Below are 12,328 nucleotides of genomic sequence, written 5' to 3'. Positions count from 1 at the left end.
TTGTTTGAAAAGTAAGAGGTGATTTTTAAATTCTTTCAATCACTGAACTTAGTAAAAATATCGAAAAAGTTCCACCACGTAGTTTTTTCACAAACACGGACTCCAAAAGCTTCCAAAAGAATAGAATTCCATAGAAATCCAAAAGGAATTCATTGCGTACTTTTCTCAAGACGGTGCTCTAGTGTATTGCAGGGATGTTCCTGGGCTGGTGGAAAAATGTAATATTGAGTACAATGTGAGCAAGTGGAAGCTATTGATTAATGCAAATAAAGTCTAAAAGCTGTGCTACTGCACAATGGCAGCAAGTATGCTTGAGTGCCTGTAGAGCATTCTGTGTACCTGAAGGAAAGCTATGAGAATTTAGACTTTATGCTCAAGAAACGTAACTGCTAGGATCAAGGATGGTCAACATGTGGTATTTGAAAGATCTCTCTTTGCTCCTTGGGCAGCAAGGACGATACAAAAAGTACCCATGCTTTCTGTGTGAATGGGACAGCCAGTATAGGACAAAAAAAAGTTGGCCAACGAGAATATCTTTGCAACCTGGACTCAAAAACATAGTTGTGGAAAGTTTAGTTTATCCCACTAAAGTTATCCTGCTAATGTGGCGCCCCTTACCCGATCAGGCACAACTAAGTACTGCACCCATGCTGGGACAGTACTTCCAGGTTATCCTAAAGGCCAGAATGAGGTGTGTACGCACAGACACATAGCAACCAGGTCTCCCACACCTTTAGAGGGGACCCTTGGGTAGTCTCCAGAGAGGGCTTGCTTTCAAATCTTTTCAAGAGGTGTATCGGAGGGACTGGGAGCTAAAGTGCAGAGGTTGTCAGGAAGAAAGGAGAGCCAGTCTGGTAGAGGACCGCGCCGGTTGCTAGGAGACGCGCGTGCTGCCACTAGTCAGACCCTGCGCGGTGTAGTGACAGTTTGTGGGGGAGAACGGTCATCAAGTGAGGACGCTGAAAAAGGGCTCCAGGTGACCAGGCTTGTACGGGATACAGGTCCCAATAGCAGACTCCAGTTTAGCTATCTGCTAAACCTGCTGGTGAGGGGAAATACAAGTACTTCACCAACCTACAGAGTCCTGCAGGGACCCATAAGGAGATAGAGCCTGAAGCCTTCTCACCTGGTCCATGCTGCCGGCAAACGGGCCAAAAAGGGGAGAAAAGGCAGTTGCGACTCCCTGAATAGACCTCACGGTACTTCAAGCGAGGGGTTATCCGAAAATAGAAGTGCTAAGAAGGCGAGCTAAGTGTCACCCTCAGACTGGCTTGAAGGATACCTGGTTTCACCTGGTTTATTGAACCATCACCTGGGTCAGCTCACAGAAACATCTAGAAGTGAGTAAAAAGCAGTTGAAAGACTTTTGGACTGAGCCTGAGTTATTCCTGACCCGCTATCCTTACACACCTGAGCCCCTGGGGCCAGCCTCACTCAGGGAGGCCATACCATCTGACTGCAGACCCCATCAGCCCCAGACGCTCGTTAAATCTGCAGTGGCAGTCACCCATAACCCTGACCGCAAACCGTGAGTGGCATCACGACACATACATATTTAAAAACGCACATACCTGTTGCCAAATACAGTATACAGAAGAAGGTCCTGTGGCATCCCTGAAGCTTGAGCGGCATCCCTTGGGGCGACACACTACCACTCCAGCTTGGACTGTTGAAGCCATTTGGGAAACGTCTACCAAAAGAAGGAAAAACTTTTAAATACCAATGTACCAAGTTTCAGGAATTGTGAAAAGCAAAAGTAAAGAAAGCTATTTTATGGGTCTGGGTTTCCCAATGACTTCTATTATACTGGGTACTCGAGTTGACCCCATCTGAGTGTCCGACCTGCTTGTTTTGAATACTGAGCATGGTAGTACTTACTTATCACTATTAATTTAATTAATTAAGCAATAAAGTTGCAGAATGAATGTTCAATACATTTTTAGATACAATGTTCTGTACATTTTTGGCTATGATAAAGATTTTTTTGTTCTTATCGCTTGTACTTAATTTCCTACACATTTTGTGCAAAATTAATATTTGATGGTTAAAAATAGAAGTGTTTGTTTTTCAATCAGGTCATAAGAAAACATTGGAATCAGTCATTGGATTGAAATCAATTTTCATAAACTTAAATTATTCATATCAGTGTAATCTGTGTGAAATTGGTGCTTTAAAGACTGATTCATTTCTAATATTGTTAATTGATAATCAGCTTTTCTTGCCTTTTGCCATAAATTTGACTTTGCTGGCTGTACACTATACTTGTGCAGCAAGTTTTGCATCCTTCAGAGTTTGAAATTAATTTTTCAAGGCTAAACTCACAGCACGTTTTTCAATTTTTTTTTTTTTTTTTAATACTTGAGACATATTGCAAAAAAAGTTGAAAAGTATTGAGACTGGCACAACTTTTGGTTTTCACAAAGTTTCCTGCTTTACTTATTTTAAATATGTTAGACAAATGTTTCTATGGTTACTGAAATACAATTGTAAGGATTTAATACGTTTTTACACTTTTGTCTACAAATACATCAGGTTTATACAAGATTCAATATTCTCAGTGTTCATCATCATTACTTTTAAAGGTTTCTGCAATTTGCTCTGGCCTGCTGGATATCGGCCTCTGGGTCAAATCATGGCTGATGGCAGGTAGATATGAGCGTATCTTTTGAAAATTGAATTTGCCGTTTTTGACAAAATTGTCCAAAAGATTAAATTAACTAAAAAAAACTCTTATTGCCTGGAAAATATGTGCAGAACATTGATAAGTCCTATTGGAGTCAATTAAAAACATTTTGCACTTTGGAATTGAAACATAGACTTTTTAATGTCAAAATGACATCAACCTATCTAAAAAGAGCTAGCCAAAAGTGTATTTAACCACACACTATAGTATCAAATGTTTTAGGTTACCTATATTGTATAAACAGTGAAATGTATTCTTTTTGGAGCTATAGATGGATGCGTTGCTGTGGTTTACAGACAAGTGATGCAAATGGTAGCAGTTGGAAGTGGCTGTGGCAGGAGCAACATGGCAGAGAGTTAAGACAGAGATGCAAGGAGATGTTTGGCAGTTTGTGGTCAGTACTCCAGTATAGATGGTATGCTTTCCTGGGATTTGTATAGTCCAGCATTATGAAAGACAGTAGGCAGCGAGGAGGCATGGGCAGGGCCGCCACTAGGAATTTCAGGCCCCATACTGGCAAAATTTTGGTGCTCCCTTGAGACTCCACCCAGGCTTCACCCCAGCTCCGCCTCCACCCCTCAAACCTTCCACAGTTTCACCACCATTCTTGGAAAAACATGTGTGTATATATATATATATATATATATATATATATATATATATATATATATATATATATATCTATATATATATATATATACACACACACACACACACACACACACAGTCATGGCCAAAAGTGTTAGCACCCTTGAAGTTGTTTCAGAAAATGAAGCATTTCCTTTAGAAAATTAATAATACACCCCCTACACCTCCCCTCTCTATAATATACCCTCTACACTGCCCCTCCCCATAATATATCTCCCACACTGCCCCTATATATAATATCCCCCGCCACACACTACCATTCAGTGTACCCCCACTAGTGTTGAGCCACCTCCCTAGTGTTCGAGTTCGGTTCAGTTCGTCGAACGGCGGGTTAGTTCGGCGAACGTTCGACGAACACCTTCGAACTCCATTAAAAACAATGGCAGGCAAACACAAACACATACAAACACATTATACATACACACATACAGTTAATAAACATTGCCATTATACTTACAGGTCCCCGCGACGCGTCCTGCACTCTGTCTCCTGCACCAGCACTGATGATAGGACCTTCCGTGATGTCGTCATAGCATGTGATCAGTCACATGTCTATTATCTCATTGGCTACAGACTGGTCACATGGCTAGACGTCATGCTAGGTCCTGTCAGTGCATCTCTCCGGTATGCGGTGCTCGTTTAAGCATCTCCGTGTACCGGCGAGATGCTTGGGCACATGCTTGGCTCCCCGTTCCTGCATGTCGGTACTCTTTACAGAGGCAGCCCACATGCAGGGACTGGATGCCACAGCTGGTGAATTGCGGCACCGGGAATCACATGACCGGAGATCACCGTTGCTATAGTAACCCACCTGTCAGATTACTATAGCAACGGTGACAACGGTGACAGCGGTGACGTCACCACTTACAACCCACAGCCTCTGCTCATTCACTGAGTGACTAGACTGCACGGGAGCAGCAGCGTCTTCCTCCCATGCAGTGCTGTCTGATGTAGCAGAGCTGCATGGGTTGAAGGAGAAAGAAGACAGAAGACCAGGATCGTGGAAGGGTGATAGGGAGTAATAAACATGGAGTCTCTAAGTATGTCTGTGTATTTATTTCTATTAAAGTATTTTTTCTCTGTGTGGTGTCTTTTTTTTTAAACCTTTATTGGAGATTCTTAATGGCCGGGTCAAACTTGCCTAACATTAAAAATCTCTGGCTTAATACTAGCTAGTAAAACAAAGCTAGTATTAACCCTTTATTACCCAGCAAGCCACCCGGCATCAGGGCTGCTGGAAGAGTTGGATACAGCGCCAGATGATGGCGCTTCTATGAAAGCGCCATTTTCTGGTGCGGCTGCAGACTGCAATTCGCAGCTGAGGAGCCCAGAAAGCTCGGGCCAACCTGTACTGCGGATTCCAATCCCCAGCTGCCTAGTTGTACCTGGCTGGACACAAAAATGGGGCGAAACCCATGTCGTTTTTTTTTTTTATTATTTCATGAAATTCATGAAATAATTAAAAAAAGGGCTTCCCTATATTTTTAGTTCCCAGCCTGGTACAAATAGGTAGCTGGGGGTTGGGGGCAGCCGTACCTGCCTGCTGTACCTGGCTATCATACAAAAATATGGCGAAGCCCACGTCATTTTTTTGGGGGGCAAAAAACTCCTGCATGCAGTCCTAGAAGCAGTATGCTGAGCCTTGTAGTTCTGCAGCTGCTGTCTGCTCTCCTGCATACACTAGTGAAAGGAGCATGCTAAGCCTTGTCGTTCTGCTCCCCCTGTCTCTCCCTCCAGCATACAGTCCTGGATGCAGCATGCCGAGCCTTGTAGTTCTACAGCTGCTGTCTGCTCTCCTGCATACACTAGTGGATGAAGTATGCTGAGCCTTGCAGTTCTGCTCCCCCTGCCTCTCCCTCCAGCATACAATCCTGGATGGAGGATGCTGAGCCTTGTAGATCTGTAGCTGCTGTCTGCTCTCTTCCATACAGACAGATAGCAGACAGCAGCTGCAGAACTACAAGGCTCAGCATACTCCATCCAGGACTGTATGCAGGTTTTTTTTGCCCCCCAATAAAATTACGTGGGCTTCGCCATGTTTTTGTATGCTAGCCAGGTACAGCAAGCAGCTATGGGCTGCTACCAACCCACAGCTGCCTATTTGTACCCGGCTGGGAACCAAAAATATAGGGAAACCCTTTTCTTTTTAATTATTTCATGAATTTCATGAAATAATTAAAAAAAATAAAAGGACGTGGGCTTCGCCCAATTTTTGTGTCCAGCCAGGTACAACTAGGCAGCTGGGGATTGGAATCCGCAGTGCAGGGTGCCAAAGCTTTCTGGGCACCCTGCTGTGAATTGCAGTCCGCAGCCGCCCCAGAAAATGGCGCTTTCATAGAAGCGCTATCTTCGGGTGCTGTATCCAACTCTTCCAGCTGCCCTGGTGACGGGTGGCTCGCTTGGTAATAATGGGGTTAGGGCTAGCTGTATATTATCAACTGGCCCTAAGCCCGAAATTCATGGTGTCACGCCAATATTAGACATGGCTACCATGAATTTCTCGTACAGATAAAAAAACACAACACACAAAAAAATATTTTTATTAGAAATAAAACACAACACAATTAGTGACTCCATCTTTATTGAAATAAAGAACCCCCCTCCGCAGAAATCCTGGGTCAAGGGTCCAATCCGGATCCAATATCATCTGATTGGTTTCCTGGAAGGCAAAGCGATCAGATGATGTGTCAGGTTCAAGTGCCTGAATCACATGACACAGCAGCTGATTGTATAAACGGCTTTTATACAATCAGCTGATGCATCAGTGCAAAAAAAAAGAAAAAACAAACTACACACTTCTGTGCAGACTCATTTCCAACAGCAGCAGCTGATAGTTTAGCCGGCCAGGCGGTAAAAAGCCGACCACACCGCTCGACTTATAGTGTCAGCTGATTACGTCAGGTGACCACATCAGCTGATCATCGCCAGGTCTGAGAGAGAGAAAAGAGAGCGAAAAGAGAGAGAAAAGAGAGAGAAAAGAGAGAGAGAGAGAAAGAGAGAGAGAAGAGAGAGGAGAGAGAAGAGAGAGAGAGAGAGGAGAGAGGAGACAGAGGAGAGAGCAATGCAGCCTCATTCCGTGAACTGCTCCGATTTTAGAGGTTTGTCCCGCGGCACACAGCTGATGTCTGGCTCCTCCCCTCAGTACATAATTAAATTTAGTTATAATTATAAATAAATAATAATTATAATTTAAAATTATAAATATATTACATTTTTTACCGGGATGGCCGGGACTCGAATTCATGAACTAATTCTCCTTAGGCGGCAGTTCTACCCATTGAGCCACTGCCTGAAATGAAAAGCATGGGAATATTTGGTAATCTTAACCTCTGTATTGCAGTAGAGAATCCAGAAGTGGATTATTCAGCTACAAAGAGGAGAGAGAAAAAGAGAGAAAGTGAGAGAGAAAAAGAGAGAAAAAGAGAGAGAGAAAAAGAGAGAAAGAGAGAGAGAAAAAGAGAGAAAAGAGAGAAAGAAAAAGAAAAAGAGAGAGAGGGAGAGGGAGAGAGAGAGACAGAGAGAGAGAGAGCACGCAGGCACTACCTGAGTGAAGTCTCCAGTGACAGCGCGGTTCACTTCAGTTGCTGCGTGGAGCTGACACAGAGCGCTCGTGTTCTACGGCGCTCCCTGTCAGCTTCATGTAGCAGAGCTGAAAGCGTCGTGTGGATTACTTCGGTCCTGGATTGTTGTTTGGGGATTAATAAAGAGATAAATGAGGGTTTTTTTGTCTTTTATTCCAAATAAAGGAGTTTTCGTTGTGTGTGTGTTTATTTACTTTCACTTACACGTTAATCATGGAAGGTATCTCGAGGAGACGCCTGTCATGATTAACCTAACCTTATTACCCCAATTGCCACCGCTCCAGGGCAATTCGGGTTGAGCCGGGTAGAGTCCCGGCACTGTCACATCTAATGGATGCGGTAATTCCGGGCAGCTGCTGGCTGATATTGTTAGGGTGGTGGGCTCCCCATAACATGGCGCTCTCCATCCTCACAATACCAGCCTCCAGCCATGTGGCTTTATCTTGGCTGGTATCAAAATTGGGGGGAACCGCAATTTTTTTTTTTTAAAACAATTATTTATTTTACTGCACAATATAGACCCACCCGCTGGCGGCTGTGATTGGTTGCAGTGAGACAGCTGTCACTCAGCGTGGGGGCGTGTCCGACTGCAACCAATCATGGGCGCCGGTGGGCGGGGAAAGCAGGGAATACCAGATTGAATAATGAGCGGCAGCCATTTTCAAAAGAGGAAAAGCCGCTATAGCTTTGTGACAGCCGTGCAGCTCCGCGCCCGTGATCGGTGAGTAGGAAAAAGAGAGGGATTGTGCTGGGGATGCAGGATGCATGCAAATATACAACGTGCGCACATAGCCTTACTGTGAAAAGCCACGCTTTTGGTGATCGAACCGTTATCGAATGGTAACTCGAACGTCCCAACTTGAAGCAAATTGTTCGTGTTCATCGAATGACTCGAACACCGCCCAAAATCACTTGAATTTGAAATTGGCGAACGGTTCGAATCGAACATCGCTCATCTCTAACCCCCACACAATACCCCTCTGTATAATATCCCTCACACACACTGCCCCAAGTCTAATATTCCCACACACACACTGCTCCTCTCTATAATATTCCCCACACACTACCACTCTGTACAATATCTTCACACACACACACACACACACTGGCCCTCTGTGTAATATCCCTCAAGTACGCTGCCTCTTTGTACACTATCTGACACACAAGCTGCCCCTCATATATATATATATATATATATATATGTGTGTGTGTGTGTGTGTGTATATATATACATATATATATATATATATATATATATATCTTCACACACTGCAACTCTTTATATTGCCCTTCATACACTACTCCTCTGTATACTATCCACACACACACACACACACACACACACACACACACATTGCCTCTCTGTATAATATCCTCCTTGTATATATGTCTGCATCCTTGCCCCTTTCTGGTATGTATGTCCCCATCCTGGTTTATTGTCCCCTTCATAGAAAAAATGTCCTCCTCCTGGTATATATGTCCCCATCCAGGGACCCTCTTTTTATATATATCCCCATCCCAGGTTTTGTCCCTATCCTGGTATTTATGTCCCATCTTGGGCACCTCCTGGTATGTATATCCCACTCCTGGTAACATTCTGGTATATATGTCCCCATCCTTGTTTTTGTACCCTTCCTGGTATATATGTCCACCTCCTGGTATATATGTTACCATCCTGGTTTTTGTCCCCTTCCTGGTATATATCTCCTCCTTCTTGTATATATGTGCCTTTCCTGGGCTTCTTTTTGTATATTTGTCTACTGCAAAAAGAAAAAAACAACAACAAATGTTACTCACCCTGAGCAGCAATGCATTTCAGCTGGATGTGTGCCCTCCACATATCCAGCTATAGCAAGGCAGGGACTGCAGTCAGCAGGTGCCCCCACCAACTGGAGCTGCAGTCAGCAGGCATCCCCACCACCAGGGGCTGCAGTCAGCTAGCCCCTCCACCACCCAAGGCTGCAGTCAGCAGGTGCCCGAACCCCCCGGGGCAGCAGTCAGCAGGTCCCCACCACCCTGTGCTGCAGTCAGCTGCCCCTCCACTCAGGGCTGCAGTCAGCTGGCCCCTCCACCACCCTGTGCTGCAGTCAGCGGGCCCCCACCACCCTGTGCTGCAGTCAGCAGGCCCACATAACCCTTTGCTGCAGTCTGCAAGCCCTCAGCACCTGGGGCAGCAGTCAGCTGGCCCCTTCACCACCCTGTGCTGCAGTCAGTGGGCACCTCCACCACCAGGGGCTGCAGTCAGCAGGCCCCTCCACCACCCTGTGCTGCAGTCAGCAGGCCCCCACCACCCTATGCTGCAGTCAGCTGACCCCTACACCACCCGGGGCTGCAATCAGCAGGTGCCCCACCACCCAAGGCTGCAGTCAGCGAGCACCTCCACCACTCTGTGCTTCAGTCAGCAGGCCTTCACGACCCGGTCCTGCAGTCAGCAGGCCTTCATCACCCTGTGCTACAGTCAGCAGGCCCCCACCACCCTGTGCTGCAGTCAGCAGGCCCACACCACCTGGGGCTGCAGACAGCAGGCGCCCCCACTACCCGGGGTTGCAGTCAGCGGGTCCCTCCACTACCCTGTGCTGCCATCAGCAGGCCCCCACAACCTTGTGCTGCAGTCAGCAGGCCCTCCCCACCCGGAGCTGCAGTGAGCAGGCCCCCACCACCCTATGCTGCAATCAGCAGGACCCACCACCCTGTGCTGCAGTCAGCAGACCCCCACCACCTTGTGCTGCAGTCAGCAGGCCCCCACCACCTTGTGCTGCAGTCAGCAGGCCCCCACCACCTGGGGCTGCAGTCAGCAGGACCCCACCACCATGTGCTGCAGTCAGATAGCCCCTCCACTACCTGGGGCTGCAGTCAGCAGGCACGCCCACCACCCAGGGTGGCAGTCAGCGAGCCCCTCCACCACCCTGTGCTGCAGTCAGCAGACCCCCATCACCCTGTGCAGCAGTCAGTGGGCCCCTCAGCCCCCACCGATCTTCAGCTCATAGAGCGCCTACCTCTCTCTGCTGGATGCCGCGCACTTGCCCTCTCCGCGTTGCCTGCAGCACTGTGATGACCTCATCATGCTGGGCCGCGGGATGACACGCAGCCTCCCTGATCTGCTCTACTCTCAGTACTTCCCCCACACATGGCTAATTTGCATGCAATGCCCTAGAAGGGCTTTGCATGCACCTTAGTCATGTGCACTAGTGGCTGAAGCAACACGGCCAGGCCCCTCTGCTGCGGCTGTGACTGGGGCTCGGTGAAGAGGAGGGCCGAGGCTTTATAAGCTAAGTAATTACCCCAGGCTCGGTGGGGCCCCCCTCTTCAGCGGGCCCAATACACCAGTCCCAGTAGTAATGCCCTGATGGCAGCCCTGGATGTGGGTCTGGTGTGGGTGTGTAGTGGCTGCACCAGGAGAAGCATGGTAGAGAGTTAGGATGGGGCAGGCAATGAGATACTTACCAGTTTAGGGCCAGCAATGGCAACTTTGGAAGCAGTACAGTCTAGCACTATAATACACAGTAGAAAACAAGGACGTGTGTGACTGGCATGGCTGTGAAGCTGCTGCAAGTGCGGAAATACCTGGGGATGTCCCACCCTCTATCTCCATAGTGCAAAGGTTGGACATCCGCAGATATTTCCACATGAATGATTGACATGCAGTTACGTGCAGCTGCAGGAAATCTGCAGCATTTTATGCAGCCGCACATACCGCAGCATTGATACAGCACTCCCCAAATCCCATAGGATAACATGTGGAATGTCTGTACTTGTGTAAACCTGTGAATTTATCTGGAAAATGCCGATAAATCCATGAGTTTTCCGCAGCAAAAACCGCGGGTAAGTTGTCCCATGGGCACATAGCCTTAAAGTGCCGTTGCTGCTCTATATCACAGATGTAGTAATTCAAATTCATACATTGATTGGTGATGATGAGACTGCTGCAGCAGTTCACTGTATATACTGTATATCACTTGCATCTTGGATTTCTATTCACATACTATCATTCCCATTTTCAATGTAGTACATCGGCAGTGAAGTAGTGTAATACAATCAGATTAGGCCTTTATCTCTCCATGACTTGTGTGCTTTGAGTGCTTTTATCCTTAAAGAGTACAGGCATGTGATGGCGTTCCTTGGCTGGCCTCTATATCTTATACAGCCATTGACAGCCCCCCTGATTGTCTCTACTACACCATGTGATTGAACTGCTGCAGGGCATTATGGGAAAGCCCAAGCTGCTATTAAAGGGACAGTTGGGGGCCTTATTAGTCGTGACAGAGCCTGCTGTTTGGCTGCAGAGCCGCCCAGTGTTCTTCCTCCGCACCCCAACCACTACTTTAGTACAATACAGTAATAAGCAAACTTTTTCTTCAAGCTAGAAAAATTACCGGCACTTCCTAATCTCATAGTCTGAACTGATGCATACTGAACATGACATACAATATCCAAAATAGCAGTTGCACTCAAGTAAAGGGAAGGAGAAAAAACAAGAATGTAGATGGTGAACATTGGAACATGAATACGCATTACTGACAAGAAAACATGAAATTTGTTTTTTTGAAAAATATGAGTTACTTAGCAAATAAAAATGGCCAAATTCATTTGTGCCTAGATACCACTTCAAGGTGTAACTCTTATATGCGTCCTGCTCTAATTGCTATGCCTCTCTTGTCCAAACTGAGCTTTTATATGGGCTAGAATAGAACCTGCAAAAGGAAAATTAGAGTAGGACCCAGATGAGAGTTATACCTTGACATGGTATATGAGCACAAGTCAATTTGGCCATTTTTATTTTCTAAGCTACTCATATTATTCATGTTCCAATGTTCACATCTACATGCTTGGTTTTTTTTTCCTTTCCTTTACTTGAGTGCAACTGCTATTTTGAATATTGTATGTTATGATCAGTATGCACCAGTTCAGACTATGAGATTAGGAAGTGCCAGCACTTTTTCTAGGTAGTATTATGGAGTCATGTCCTTTGCGCACTCCTCCCAGTTATTTCAGGTGTTTTAATTTTCCTTTTGCAGGTTCTATTCTAGCCCATATAAAAGGTCAGTTTTGACAAGAGAGGCATAGCAATTAGAGTAGGACCCAGATAAGAGTTACACCTTGACGTGGTTTCTCGACACAAGAAATTTGGCCATCTTTATTTGCTAAGTAACTTATATTTTTTTTTAAAAAAACTGTTCATGTTTTCTTGGCAGTAATGCGTATTCATGTTCCAATGTTCATCATAAAAATTCTTGTTTTTCTCCTTCCGCTTACTTGAGTGCAACTGCTATTTTGCATACTTCTTGTTCATGGATCAACAGCACTGACACGGTCACAAGTTCTTTCAACCAAACTTCTTTACTTGTCGACTTCAAAAACAGTTTTTTATATCTCCTGAGGCGGGCACATACTTGTTCACCAAAGGGGTTACCATTAG

Source organism: Anomaloglossus baeobatrachus, chromosome 3, assembly GCF_048569485.1.
Source record: "Anomaloglossus baeobatrachus isolate aAnoBae1 chromosome 3, aAnoBae1.hap1, whole genome shotgun sequence".
Lineage (NCBI taxonomy): Eukaryota > Metazoa > Chordata > Amphibia > Anura > Aromobatidae > Anomaloglossus > Anomaloglossus baeobatrachus.
The sequence above is the reverse complement of the archived record's forward strand: the minus strand, read 5'-3'. Positions refer to the sequence as shown.